Source organism: Coptis chinensis, chromosome 3, assembly GCF_015680905.1.
Source record: "Coptis chinensis isolate HL-2020 chromosome 3, ASM1568090v1, whole genome shotgun sequence".
Classification (NCBI taxonomy): Eukaryota; Viridiplantae; Streptophyta; class Magnoliopsida; order Ranunculales; family Ranunculaceae; genus Coptis; species Coptis chinensis.
The window spans coordinates 16418978-16435404 of record NC_141458.1 but is presented as its reverse complement, the minus strand read 5'-3'; the positions used below and the strand labels follow the sequence as shown (position 1 = coordinate 16435404).

Here is a 16427-nt window from a genome sequence, read left to right as displayed (position 1 = left end):
AAAATATCTAAATCGTAAAATCACCCACGTGCGGCATCAACCTGGCAAAAAAATTCCCAAGTAAGCATCTTATGCGAAGAAAATATGTACAATAGCGATACTCAATGTTATTATTCTTACCAAAACTTCGAGCAAAATGAATAGGCTGGTCACGATTTTCAACTAGAACATGCACTGTTTGCAAAATGAGAAAAATGAAACTGAGAATGGGCATCTTCCATTACAAACTATAGTTTTTTCTGTTAGCATTGTTAGGGCAGGTAAGTTTGTCAAGTCCTTTAAAACACACATGAAACTTTATTTTCTTCTTGGTTTGCTCTATATCAATACCACCTTTATATCTTTTCAGATTCTTTGGGTGACGCAGGACAGTCTGAGTCTTTTATGAAAGGAAAGCGGCCTTGGATGCAACTATGGAAGTACTTGGAATCTTTGAAGGAAACTTTATGAGCGATTGGAGAACTAGGTGAATGTGACTGAGAAAATACGGAAAAGAGGGAATGAAGCAAGTGAAAGACAAGGAAATTCGGAGCCCATACTATATTACGCTTTGGCGCTTTGGAGGGGAATAATGAGTGGTTATATAAATTCAACAAGAGTTATTTCTTTTCTCAACCTGGTGAGTCGGTCAATTTTGTTTCGGCCTGATGCATGTGGAGTCACAACTCTTTGTAAACGAGGGCTTGTATGGTTTGGCTTCGGAGAAACCAAATAACAACATATGTATCTTAATATTAAAGCTCCCACAAGGGGTATTTTTCGAGCTCTATTAAAATTTCACATCATCTCCTATTAAAACGGAAATTTCTCTCTTATTTGAAAGATGAGAATCTTTTTTTTTACAACAGGAATTCATCTCCTATTATAACGGGAATTCCTTTCATATTAAAACAAATTCTAACACTTCTAATTAAAGCGGGAATTATTATTCTATTAAAATGAGAATTCCTCTCCTATTGAAAAGAGAAAATCTAACATATCTAATTAAAACGGAAATTATTCTCCTTATTAAAACATGATCTCTCTCCCAATTGAAAAAAATGGGTTTTTAAAATTTAATTAAAATTTCATTTAAAACAATTTATTAGAAAATTAAAATGGGTTAGTGACTAAAACGGTAGTCCCAATTTTCTAAAAAAAATCTAAATGTTTTCAAAAGAGCCGGTTGAAAAACGGGAATCTTTTTTTACAACGGAAATTTCTCTCCTATTATAACGGCCATCTCCTATTAAAACAAATTCTAACACTTCTAATTAAAACGGGAATCATTCTCTTATTAAAATGGGAATTCCTCCCCTATTGAAAAGGAAAAATCTAGCATATCTAAAACGAGAATTATTCTCCTATTAAAATATGATCTCTCTCCCAATTGAAAAAAATGAGTTTTTAAAACTTAATTAAAACAATTTGTTAGAAAATTAAAAGGGGTTAGTGATTAAAACGGTAGTCTCAATTTTCTAAAAAAAATCTAAATATTTAAAAAAAAAAAAAACGGTGCATATGCACGGGCCTACAAGCTAGTATGGTTTTAAATCTATCCCCCCCCCCCCCAAACTGATTTTTTTTTTTGGGACTTCTCAAGAGAATCCAAACTGTGTATAACTTTTTTTTTTTGAAAAGTTAAGCTGGGGTTAAGACTGACCCCACCTGTTTTATTGATAATCAACTTGTTACATATGGAGTTCCTGAGGCATCATCCTCATACATACCTTCTCTAAGAGTATAGTCATTAGAAGGAGGTTCAGCAAAAACACAAGTTCTAAGGCCTCAAGCCTAACACCAAATCTATTCAAAGTACACCATTACTAGAAATACCTCATTCCACTTACTTTCCTTTCGAGAATTGTTTTGCCAAAACTAGGTGATCTTTCGAAACATGCTTTTGGGCCTGATCAAACTCTCGGAAGAAGGTTCCACAATGGATGCAAGGAAATGTCTGACTCATTCGCTCATCCCAAATCTCTTTAATATAACCATCAAGATGCTTGGCTAAAGAGGAAACTTTCTTCATCATGGCGAGAGTGGGATCATCAATTTCACCATGAGATCGTTGAACGTGCTTCTTAGTTTTCTTTTTCTTCTCAATAGTTCTCCATTAATCAGAGGTGTTACTGCCAAAATTTCAGAAGTAACCTCAACAGAATCTTGAGGATGAGTGCCTTCAACTTGGTTTGTAGTAAGAATAATGTGGTCATTGAAGAACTCATTCTCTTTCTCTCTACCAACCTCACCATCGATAGTATTCGAGCACTCATCCTCACTTGTATTCACAAGAGCTTCATACATTTGGTGGTGTTTGCCTTGGAGAAAACATAGTCTATCTTGCTGAGTTTCTATGCCAATGGCACATTCTCTCATTGTAGTAGCTTGAACAATATCAAAGATAGTAACTAGTGTTGTGTCATTTGCAAGGGCAGCAAATTTGTTACCTACATTCAAATTTGCATTACACAGTTTTTTGAATTTCTCACTAGAGGGAGGGAAAAAACTGTGTAATGCAAAAAGGAAGCATAGTAATGATGATTACACAATGCAATTAAAACCACAAAAAGAAAAGATAGAGATAAGAATTGCAAATACGATCAAAGAAACGAATGGTACTTACTTTGCCGCAAAACACCAGATATTGGTCGCATTGACATGATATTTTGCAGTGGAGAAGATCCTAGCATTAATATAAGGAAACCGTTTTGAGTCATCTATAACAACCTTAAATGCCACGACGTTGAGATAACTGGTACTAGACCAACCATTCTTTGGTGTAATCCACACTAGACACAAGTTCCCACTCCCCAAGTCCAACACAGATCATACCCCAGCCTCTGCCCTTGTCATGGATCCAAAACTTGGTCGAAACCAGGTACAGGGCATATACATATTTTCTCTTTAAAATCATAAGCAGCTAAAGTCCCAAACCAAAATGTCAATAGAAAACCATAAGCAAACACGTTTTGCTGGGAAATATGAGGAAAAGTTTGATGAATTGTTGTGCAGTCTTCCTAGAGGCAACTGATAAGATCAAAAGCGAAGAGCTTCTGATCAGCCTCAATGTATATACGGTCTCCACATGCTGCAACATGACCTAATTTCGAAGCTCTAACCAGCTCAGGCGGAGGTGGATTGTCGCATCCCAAATTTCCAGACAATATTTAAAACAATGATATTCAATCATCTTGAAACCCGAGGTGCAACAAAACCCAATACCCTGTTATCAAACACGATATAAAAAAAACTGAAATCAAAAGAAAACTAAAAGGAACAACTTTTCATCACATTATTAAACTACAAAGAAACTAACCAACTATACATCTGTCTCAAAATAAAACCGTACACTTCAAAAAAACTTAAACTAAAAGACTCCAAGAGCAACTCCAAATCACGTGTCCTCATCCACTGCACTCCACTATCTATGTTTCCAAGAACACACCCACGTTGCAAAACAAATCAAACATGGGTCAGCAAATTGAATTTGCTTGTATGAGTAAGACTAAATATAAAATAGCAATACGTTTATATCTTTCGAATAAAAAAATATACTATTCAATCATTTCAACTTGGAAGACAAGTTAGTTCCGTATTCTCAAAACGGCATGCAGTTTCTTCCTAAGTAAAATTTCAACCCCCAATATACATTCTAAGAAATCTCAGATAACAGTATTTATCATGCCTAATTTCCAAAATAACTCACAATATAATTTCCACTTACATTCAACTTATTACATACACATATGATAACTTATTTAAATATGAGTTTGATACACTTTATCTTTAAGCCAGCACGTCGTCTTAGGGTAGGACAACGTCTCTGCATAAAAAGTTAATAAGTCCTACCCTCCTGCAAAACAAAGTTAGATTTTTCAAACCTAATCATTTATAGTATACCTTTATTTCACTCTCACTGCAACCATCATAGGTATATATAATCTGACATAATATATTGCCAATATTAATTAACATTCATGTTACATTCCATTATATCATAATATATCACCAATATTAATTAACATTCATATCACACCACCATATCCATCATATCACGCTAACCCTATTCACATTCCTCCGTAAGAAATTATATGCATCAGATCATAATATATCACCAATCATATCCAACCACTCGCTCATACTTAAAGCCAATATTTTTCTTAAAAATCACTCGTCTACTTATGAGAACGAGGAAATATATCACAACCAGGGAGTACATTCATCCCTCGTGAGTATCAACTCACACAAACCACGCATACATTTCCTTGTAAGAAAATCATGTACATCATAATGCATAAATATTCATATGCAATAACTCAGTCATACATAAAATCATGTACATCATAATGCATAAATATTCATATGCAATAACTCAGTCATACATAAAATCAATATTTTACTTTAATATCATTCGTCTATTTATGAGAACGAAGAAAAAGTCACAACCAAGGAGTACATTCATCCCTCGTGAGTATCAACTCACACAAACTACATAAACATTTCTCATAAGAAATCATATATATCATATGTAATAGCTCCATCACACGTAAAATCAATATCTTACTTTGCTTATTAATTATCTCTTGACTCATTTATTAAAAGACACAGCCCAACCTTTAGTTCCTACTCCACGATTTGCACTACACACATTTGCCAAATCACATATATCCGTGTGCCTCACTCACACCGAATACCACTACAAGACATATGTCCCAAGCAGGAATATCACCTCCAGGAAACATATTTTCATCTTGTAAACTCATAACTTGTGAGTCACAACCATCTCTGGGCTTTCCATACACATAATCATAAAGCCTCCTTTGGGCATAACAAAATATCAGGTCATTCATGTCACATTCAATAAATACCTTGGGTCATTCCCGCCACATTCAAGGAATCAAGCTGCCTACGTATCCAAATCAGCCACATTCAGGAAGTATAGTGTAGTGGCTGCACTTTTGCTCAAAGCTGCCTACATATCCAAATCTTTCAAGATTGGAATCAAGCCTTCGTAGTTCTTATCAGCCACATAGTCAAACTATAGCTTTTTCTACATTCATCCAAATGATATGTAACTTAATTATTTAGAAACTAAGGTATGTAGATATACGTTTTCATGTAGAACTCGAAGTCCCAACCTCAGCCCATCTAGAAGAAAACTTAGGTCGAAAACGGTAAAAATCTTAATATTCAGCAAACTAGATTTCTGACGGACTATCTTCCGAATGACACAACTTTTTCCACAGGTATCCAAATGTATCAAGACTTTTTTTGTTGAAAATATAACACACAGAACGTACTTTCTTATGTTTTACAAAAATACCCAATCTCATTCTAAATGTTCGAAAACTAAACTCGAACACAGTGCGCAGAAACTGATTTCTGACGCACTGTTTTCTGCCAGTCAAACTTCCAAACACCATAATTAATTTCACAGACCTCAGAATGCGATGAGGCTAATTGGAATAGAAAGTAGACTTCCAAATATTACTTTTTCATGTTTTCATAAAAATCTAGTTCAAACTCTAACTAAATTAAAACTGGACTTAAACATAGTGCGCATAAACTGATTTCGGACGCACTGTTTTATGTCAACCACACTTCTAGACATCATATCTACCACCCCAGACCTCGTAATGCAACGAGGCCAATTGGAATAGAAAGAAAACACAGAAAACTCACTTTTTAATGTTTTGGCGAGAGTTTGAATCTGAGCTTAACTAGGTGAAAACTCGATTCCAACACAGACACAGATCCTGATTTCTGCAGTCAACAAATTCTGACGTGCCAACTTCCGAAGGGTGTAACTCCTTCTACATAAACCGAAATGCTATGGGGCTTTTTGAATTTGAAAGATGGAGGATAACACTTAGTTAAAATGCTTTAAAGAAAACCAAAATTAATCTCTAAACACACTTAAATTTGTCTCCAAATCAGACAAAATTCATGACTTGAACAAGACCAAACAACACCAAATTTTACAACAACATAGACAACCATGTCAGTACTTATACATCCGTTATTAGTATTAGATATATACGATTTGAGACCTCATATGATTTAATAGGAAGGGTCATGCTCATCTAGGGTCTATATACAAAAGCAAAGGTAATAGATAAGTTCAAAACTAAAATAAGGTTAAGCTAATGCATTACTAAAGTGTGACGACTTAGCCTTGTACAATCCATCTGAGTAATCAAAACTCATCTAAAATACCAATATGTTGGCATCCCATGTCATGGTTTATTTCTTATAAACATTCACGTACACAAGCAAGATAAACAAATAGTCGGCAGTGTATTTTAAGCACACATAATCATCATTTTCCAGATGTTAGATATCATCTTGTGTGTCAAGTTAAATATGACAACACTGTATTAAATCATTGAACAGGGAGAAATATTTTCATGTATAATAGCCAAATATTTCCGCTATTGAGCACGTATCATCAATCAAAGTCGGATCTAAAAATATTCTATACGGTTGTACCTAAAACTATCTCATGCATGGCAAATAAATATTTCCGCTTATAACCTAATAACACTAGTTAAAGTAGTAATCTCTAAAGTTCACACCTGTAGCTATAAACAACCTTTATATATATAAATTAAGCACTTCAACCTTTAAAGTTCGCATCTGTAAGCTTCTAACATGAATATATAGACACTTTAAGCCATGCACTTTACTTCACCATATTCCCATTGAGCAAATAAACGATGCCCATGAAACCCATATTCCACAATTAAATAAACTTTGGCATTTGTAACTCAGTATACCAAATGTGTCTTTGTTCAATTCAATAATTTTTTACTTCAAAGTTCTAACAATTAAATCAATACACAACTATTATAAACCACATGATAATCAATTAATTATACATATATATACAGATTTAGACTACTCACTCGTGATACGCTCCTGTTGCCAGCAAATCCCCAACAAGAAACCTCCCTTTTCTTCTTTGAGTAAAACTCTCTCTCTCTCCACTGTTTAAAACTCTCCGTGTAAACTCCTGTGTAAACACTATTTTTTTCAAAAACCTTAAAAATAGGGAATGAGGTTTATCTTCTTTACCCTATCTCTTTCTAATCTTTATCCTTTTTATTTTTATCTATTATTATTATTGTTTAACTTTATATATATTTAATTAAAAAGGAAAATAAAAATAGGGGTGTTATATGGATGAGATGCTGCGCCATGGAGTTCATTCTTGTCCTTACCTGTATGGAAAGTCATTGCCCATGACTTTGCGGGATGGTCCCGCCTTGAGTAACTTCCAAATACATGGATTCTGTCTTGGAATGCAATCACTACTGGCACAAACCTGGCCATGGTCATTTCACCTATTCTCTTCCAACAAAATACATCACGAGCAACATCAGGATCTTTTGGGTCGAAGACCAAGATATCCTTGTTTCCTTCCACATCAATAGCCGTATGACTACCACCCCCACCAAAAGCATACAATACTGAGTCGTGTGATGGTGATTGGATACAAGAAAAACCAGGACAGTACCCATGAGAATCACTTACACGCTCCAGAGGAATGAGTGTGTCGATTTGCACATTAGGTTCGATTATATCAATGCGGCACCATTGAAAAGGATCTCTGGCCAAGCACACATAGAGAGATTTCATCTTATTAAACAATGTCGTATAACTACATAGTTTTTGCTACATATTTTGGAAGCTCTGTGGCTAATCGCAATTGAGGGACGCCCAGGAGGTTTAAATTACAATACTGAATTTCGAGAGAAAACTCCGTTCACCGCTCGGTAACATGTAAAATAACTTGCTTTTATGATATTGTTTAAATCAATTTATAGTTAGATTTTAAATTGATAGATAGTTTTTTCTTCTTAAAGTTTTGTTTATTTATTTATTTTATAGGAAATAATATGTTATTAACAACCATCACTTTATATTGACTAGTTCGGAAAAAAAGAACATAATCTAAAAAATACATGAAAATTTTAAATTTGAAGTTCATGTGGCACTACAAAGAGCTCCATGACTCTTCGACTATAGAAATCTAAAGGGTTTAATAAAAGAAATGTTGGATGCGGCAGAAGAAAAATCAAAATTACAATCTTTCGAGTTTTATAATAGTATAAAGGTCGCAAGAAATTACTATTTTCACAGCGCTGATTTTAAAGTAAGATTTTTTTTTTTAATTTTAATGTTTTTATTTATTTATTTAATTTTGATAATAGTTATTTATTCATGTCCGACATTTATTTTTCATCATTAACAAAAAATCAAGATTTATGATGATGAACATCCCAAGATCGTATTTCACATAGATTACAATTATGAACATGTGGAGAACATATTTTATGAGTATTACCCAGACTTTTGGAAGAAACTATTTGATTGTCTGATGGCTTGCGACCTCCTATAACACTTTGTTCGCAGAGAGGTTCTTTTCTACTTTTGTAATTTCATTTTATTTTGTTTTTGTGAACTATAGTTTTTTTTTCTTAAAGTTTAGTTTTTTTTTACAGAAAAAAATATGCTCTTAACAACCATCACTTTTTACTGACTGGTTCGGAAAACAAGAATATAATCCAAAAAATACATTAAAATTTTAAATATAAAGTTCATGTGGCACTACAAAGAGCTCCACGACTCTTTGACTATAAAAATCCGAAAGGTTTAATAAAAGAAGTGTTGGATGCGGCTGAAGAAAAATCAAAATTACAGTATTTCGAGTTCTGTAATAGTATAAATGTTGCAATAAATTATTATTTTGTCAACCCTTTTTTTGTTTGTATTATTTTACCTTTTAGAGTTGTGCGGATAGATTTAGAAACTGTGGTTCGATGTCTTCATTCACACCACGTTAATATTAGATTAACTCGGATTTGAAACTTCAATGCAGGTGTGTGCACTTATACAATATCTTCTATTTTCATTTATATACCGTAATTAGTATCGGTTGGATTAATGTTTTTATTTTATTTTTATTTAGAGAAATTTTAAAGGCACTAGGACTTCATCATATACAAGAGAACAAAGGCCATGGTAATCTCACCCTACAAAATATTTGGTATATTACATCCAAGTAGTAAGTATTTTTGTTTTTTTTTTTGTATATCGACTTTAACAAGTTTGTTTTTTAAATTAAAGCGGAAGCAATTCGATAGAACATGACTACATAGTTTTTGCTGATATTTTGGAAGCTCTGTGGCAATCGCGAATTGAGAGACACCTGGGAGGTTTAAATTATAATCTTGAATTTCGAGTTTTAGAAATACTCCGTTCACCGATAACATGTAAAATAACTTGTTTTTATGATATTGTTTAAATCAGTTTATAGTTAGATTTTAAATTGCTATATAGTTTTTTTTTGTTTTTTGTTTTTTTTACAGGAAAGAATATGTTATTAACAACCATCACTTTATATTGACTGGTTCGGAAAAAAGAATATAATCCAAAAAATACATGAAAATTTTAAATTTGAAGTTCATGTGGTACTACAAAGAGCTCCACGACTCTTTGACTATAGAAATCCGAAAGGTTTAATAAAAGAAGTATTGGATGCGGCTGAAGAAAAATCAAAGTTACAGTTCTGTAATAGTATAAAGGTTGCAATAAATTACTACTTTCATGGCGACGATGTTAAAGTAATATTTTTTTAAAAAAAATAATGTTATTTATTTATTTTTTATAATAGTTATTTATTCATGTTCGATGTTTATTTTTCATTATTAGCAGAAAATCAAGATTTATGATGATGAACATCCCAAGATCGTATTTCACATAGATTACAATTATGAACATCTGGAGAACATATTTTATGAGTATTACCCAGACTTTTGGAAGAAACTATTTGATTGTCTGATGGCTTGCGACCTCCTATAACACTTTGTTCGCAGAGAGGTTCTTTTCTACTTTTGTAATTTCATTTTATTTTGTTTTTGTGAACTATAGTTTTTTTTTCTTAAAGTTTAGTTTTTTTTTTACAGAAAAAATATGCTCTTAACAACCATCACATTTTACTGACTGGTTCGGAAAACAAGAATATAATCCAAAAAATACATGGAAATTTTAAATATGAAGTTCATGTGGCACTACAAAGAGCTCCACGACTCTTTGACTATAAAAATCTGAAAGGTTTAATAAAGGAAGTGTTGGATGCGGCTGAAGAAAAATCAAAATTCTGATCTTCGAAGTTCGTAATAGTATAAATGTTGCAATAAATTATTATTTTGTCAACCCTTTTTTGTTTGTATTATTTTACCTTTTAGAGTTGTCTTTGGATAGATTTAGAAACGTGGTTCGATGTCTTCATTCACACCACGTTAATATTAGATTAACTCGATTTGAAACTTCAATGCAGGTGTGCACTTATACAATATCTTCTATTTTCATTTATATACCGTAATTAGTATCCGGTTGGATTAATGTTTTTATTTTATTTTTATTTAGAGAAATTTTAAAGGCACTAGGACTTCATCATATACAAGAGAACAAAGGCCATGGTAATCTCATCCTACAAAATATTTGGTATATTACATCCAAGTAGTAAGTATTTTTTGTTTTTTGTTTTTTTTTTGTATATCTGACTTTAACAAGTTTGTTTTTTTAAATTAAAGCGGAAGCAATTCCGATAGAACATGACTACATAGTTTTTGCTGATATTTTGGAAGCTCTGTGGCAATCGCAATTGAGAGACACCCAGGAGGTTTAAATTACAATATTGAATTTCGGGAGTTTTTAGAAATACTCCGTTCACCGCCCGGTAACATGTAAAATAACTTGTTTTTATGATATTGTTTAAATCAGTTTATAGTTAGATTTTAAATTGCTATATAGTTTTTTCTTCCTAAAGTTGTTTTTTTTGTTTTTTGTTTTTTTTACAGGAAAGAATATGTTATTAACAACCATCACTTTATATTGACTGGTTCGGAAAAAAGAATATAATCCAAAAAATACATGAAAATTTTAAATTTGAAGTTCATGTGGTACTACAAAGAGCTCCACGACTCTTTGACTATAGAAATCCGAAAGGTTTAATAAAAGAAGTATTGGATGCGGCTGAAGAAAAATCAAAGTTCTGATTCGTAATAGTATAAAGGTTGCAAGAAATTACTACTTTCATGGCGATGATGTTAAAGTAAGATTTTTTTTTTAAAAAAAAATAATGTTATTTATTTATTTTTTATAATAGTTATTTATTCATGTTCGATATTTATTTTTCATTATTAGCAGAAAATCAAGATTTCTGATGATGAACATCCCGAGATCGTATTTCACGTAGATTACAATGATGAACATCTGGAGAACATATTTTATGAGTATTATCCTGAATTTTGGAAGAAACAATGATGAACATCTGGAGAACATATTTTATGAGTATTATCCTGAATTTTGGAAGAAACTATTCGATTGTCTGATGACTTGCGACCTCGTACAACACTTTCGTTCGCAGAAAGGTTCTTTTTTACCTTTGTAATTTTATTTTCTTTTGTTTTTGTGAGCTGTAGTAATACTTGTGTAGTTCCACTACAAAGATGGGCTATAAGGTACAGTCTAATGGGTTTGATGTATTGACATGGCTTATGCAATTTCACTATTGCTCATCCCTATTAAAACTGGTACTTATGCCAGCAAAACACTTTCTTTTAGATTACGTATATCTGTCTCGTTGAATCTAGAAGCCATATTAGAAAGATCTCTCTTGAAGATATTCTGATATTGGTTTTCTGACTGCTAAACCTGACTACAAAAGTGATGTGTGCGTGTGTGTGTTTTTTTTATGCAGGATTATTGAAATCACTCTGCAGAACTTGATTGTGTTAGAAGTCTGCATTGGTGGGATTGTGCGGGGTTCAATGTTGAGGTGCAATGATGGTTATCATGGTTTCCGAGTTGAATGGGATATAATTAGTTGTGATCTATGATCTGATTGTCCGAAAGAATGAATTTATGCAGATGAATCATTTAATGCTTGTATTAAGAGGATTGCAGCCATAGACGAGTAGGAATTCTGACAAACCGAAAATTCAGAATTCTGCTTAGTGCCTCTTAGCAACTAAGCAAAAGCCAAAAGCGACCGAGCTAAAAAGTTTCTACGTTCTGATAGGCGTTGTAGATTTCTCACTGATAATACCAACTTGTTATTTGGTTTTTGTTGTGTGTATAGTGGAATGCTGAGCAGCTTTAAAGTCTAATTCTGGTTCTGTATATTGGGGTCTAGAGTCTTTCTGTGAGTTGCTCTACCCATGGCCCGCCCCCTCCTGGTGTGCTTTGGGCATCTATCTTTACCTTTTCTGTCTGTGGCTTTGCCCATCTTATTTTTCTTTTTGGCTATGCCTAAAGAGTTCCCAATGAGGAAGTGCACCTCTGACCATTTTCTTCTTGGTGTAGAAGTTGGTGTTGACACCTGCTTGAAACTTGATGAGCGCTAGCAGATTGCGGCAGGCTCTGGGTAATGCAGTGTTTGGGGAAGGTTCGTTAAAACTGGTGTCAAACACCTGCTTGTAACATGTGAAATATTTATTTTGTGGTCGTCTGAAATCTGAATTCAATTTTGATGCCATGCATGTACCTGGAGTGATGGTATTACCAAGAACTTATTAATGTCCATAGCTGCCTCTGTTTTTGCTTCTACATCTAGCATCCTCTGGAGTAAACAGTTTTTAATGTTTTGAAAATGATTTTGCTTTTGCATCTGCACTGATGCACAGTGGTTAACTAGTCTTCGATGGAGCGACTATAACATTATTGCAAAGGAGACCTAGGGTGGTGTTGTGCTATTTGTTGATTTTCTGACAAAGAATTGCTGTACTGGCGTTCTGGGAAAACATTGCTTAACCCGAGATCCATTGATTTTCTGATGTCTATAGTTTTTCAGTAAGATTTTGATTTCCAACTCGTCATTCAGTTATCTGAATACATCATTCAGTGAATTGGGCGTCATCCCCAATTTCTGTTGGATTGAAAAGGGCTGTGGGTAGGCTAATTCAGTTTCTAGTCTATATCTTAGTGTTTATGCAAGAAAATGATCCCAATATCAGCCTTCCACCGCCTAAAAGGCTGATTGAATGGGATGTAACAGATTCTCCCTAAAACAACAAGTAAGTGCTGTGAATTGATGAAGTAATAATTTTGTCACGCATCATGCATTTGTCTGTTGAAGCATAATACATCTGCTCACATTAGGTTGCATGATGCATTAGGATGCATTTTACGCAATTGCATATGCATGTCACACAAGTGGCCATAGGCAACCTTCAACATGCATCTATCTGATAACTGCCTCGCAATACGTAACAGGGATGTAATATGCAAAACGAAGTGGCAAATACAAGTCATAGACATCACAGATTTTTTATTAGTTGACCACATCACATATTGGAATTTATACCGAAAAGGTGCGACCTTTCGAAATAAGCACTGGTTCGAAATAGTGTATCATGCCGAAAAGGTGTGACCTTTCGAAATAGTGCTTTATGCCGAAATAGTGTGTCTTTTCAAAACATGTGACTTTTCAAAGAGTTGCTTACTTTTTCCCAGAAGTCACTATGTTGTTACAAAGAGGCACGACTCACCTATAAATAGTGGATGAATTTAGAGAGAAAGACACACCAGATCACACAAAGTTCTGATCTTTCTCTTCTCCCCCTGTTCTTAATCAAATACTATGTTGTGTTCGCTGATTCTATAGAATTGAAGTGCTAGCTTTCTATAGAAGGAAATCCGTTCTATCTTGGGAGACAGTTTCCCATCAACCTTCAAGCACCGTGAGGGGGGAAATCTGTCTTAAGGACATAGTGAATCTTCACTAGGCTCGGATTTAATAATTGGTAAATTAAGTTCATTAATTTAACTAAAAGTTTGTTCATGATATATTTGTTATATCAATTTGATTTTCTTGTTTATTTAACAATACCGAAAAGGTGCGACCTTTCGAAATAAGCACTGGTTCGAAATAGTGCATCATGCCGAAAAGGTGTGACCTTTCGAAATAGGCACTGGTTCGAAGAAAAGGTGCGACCTTTCGAAATAAGCACTGGTTTGAAATAGTGCATCATGCTGAAAAGGTGTGACCTTTCGAAATAGGCACTGGTTCGAAACAGTGCTTTATGCCGAAATGGTGCGTCTTTTCAAAACATGCGACTTTTCAAAGAGTTGCTTACTTTTTCCCAAGAGTCACTATGTTGTTTCAAAGAGGCACGACTCACCTATAAATAGTGGATGAATTTAGAGAGAAAGACACACCAGATCACACAAAGTTCTGATATTTCTCTTCTCCCCCTGTTCTTAGTCAAATACTATGTTGTGTTCGCTGATTCTATAGAATTGAAGTGCTAGCTTTCTATAGAAGGAAATCCGTTCTATCTTGGGAGACAGTTTCCCATCAACTTTCAAACACCGTGAGGGGAAAAATACGTCTTAAGGACATAGTGAATCTTTACTGGGCTCGGATTTAATAATTGGTAAATTAAGTTCATTAATTGAACTTAAAGTTTGTTCATGATATATTTGTTATATAAATTTGATTTTCTTGTTTATTTAACAATAAGTATATTTTTTGAAATAAGTTTCCTACAAACTTAAGACAGATCTTTTTTTTTTCTTGAATTAATTTGGCCGAATTAATTTTGGCTATACTTATTGTTTAGTACAAATGCACTAACAATTTTGAAGCGGATTTCGTTCTTTATTGGTAAAGACGTTAGCGGAAAAGATTGTAATGTGACAGAAAATTTTAACACCATAAATATTGGATTTGATGCATGGAATTGGTACAAATATCAGGTATGTCATATGTGAATTGGATTTCTTTGATAGCGCCAAAAATGGTATTTGCATAACTACAGGGCAGTTGCTTCTCGTTGGTTAAAGTGGGGTTTGTTAATTAATTTACGTTATAATTGTGAAAAGTTGTGAACAGGTACATTTTTTTTTCCAAACCCGTTATGTTGGCAGTTATATTTGTTGTGAATAAGGGCATCACCAATGCAGGCCCTCATAATAGAGGGCCACATCAGCGTTTTGAAGATATATATAGGGGAGAGAAGGGACATAGAGGACCCTTATATTTTGTGTCCTACAATGCTAACCTTTAAAATTAATTTTAAATCTTGTATTAACTTTCAATTCTTGTGAAATTGGCATGGTGGAAGTGTAGATAGCCCAAGACCCGTAGGTTCTGGGTTCGGGTGGGGTTTCGAACCTGGGATATTTCCCAATATATAAGCAATTTTGACCAACTTTGCTGGTACCACTCAACTGAAATTATTATGACCCATTTTGGTGTTATATCGCGAAACGGACCGGGACCTCTATAAATGTGATAGAAATAGAGATAGTTTTAAAGGATGGTAATTATAGGGGCCAATATAGAGGCTGCATTGGAAGCCCATTTATGTATTGTTCTCTTAAATTTGAAGATACAGGGCCATATCAAGGTCCCATTGGTGATGCCCTAAGATGGTTTAAGGTACAAATTTAGAGAGTCTAATGTCCTAACCGCTAGACTTACTTAATAGATGACATGTGTTAGAAAGTACAATTGCACATGCTAAACTAACGATTCAACTTTAATAAAGGTTTTGTACCTATTACTCTATTAGAGAATTGTTATGTTCTCCACGTGACTTTCAAAGCAAATTGTTTCTACACAGTAAAAGACAGAAGTAGACAATCGTTTCTAATTAAAGTCTCGAGGTTTTGAATTATCGACTTTTACCAGTTGGTAATAACCAGCAAGAGAGTCACAACAATACTATAAAGTGATAAAGTACTTTAATTATTGATGTGATCAAGGAGGAAACGGTGAAGAACTGAAATCATCCATTGGTTCCAGTATTGAACTGACATAAAGGAAATTTGACAACAAATTACTTTTCACACTTTCCATTTTTTAACCTTATGAAAAGGACATCTCATGCACTGTTCTTTCTCTCTCAAACTGAAGCAAGTTCACATATTAGTTTGTGAGTGTATCTTTTTTATAGAATTCGTTTCTGTTTTCCTTTTTTTGGTTTTAAAGAATAGCAAAGTGTGTTTCTATTTCAGAATAGAAATGACAACACCACCAGGTTCTCCTATTCATGTTGTTCCTATTTCATTTGCTAGCCCTACTAGTCCGTTGAATGGTATGAACATTTTGGTCCCCGATGACAACCTTATGTTCATAGAAGTGGAACTCAACAACTACGGGTGTCTACTAGCAATGGTGGATACTGGTTCAACTCATACGTTAATCTTTGAGTATGTATCCGAGGCTATTGGATTGAAACTCGCAGAATATACAGGCTCTATGAGAGGCTTGAACTAAGAAGCCGAACCGGTGAAAGGACTCGCTTTGGAAGTTGACATTAAGATGCACAACTGGCGAGAAAAGGTGAACCTGATGGTAGCTCGCTTAGACCATTTTCAAGTCATTCTTGGAATGGACTTTTTGAAAGAGAACAAGGTGGTAGTAATGCCAC

General features: G+C 34.0%; 1 long non-coding RNA gene across 1 annotated transcript; it reads left to right on the top strand.

Moving 5' to 3' along the window:
• Positions 1-11249: 11249 nt before the first annotated feature.
• LOC147508255 (uncharacterized) lies at positions 11250-12597 on the top strand. The gene is made up of 2 exons (XR_015217979.1): positions 11250-11420; positions 11750-12597. It is a non-coding gene; the product is annotated as an uncharacterized LOC147508255 (long non-coding RNA).
• The last annotated feature ends 3830 nt before the right edge of the window (positions 12598-16427 follow it).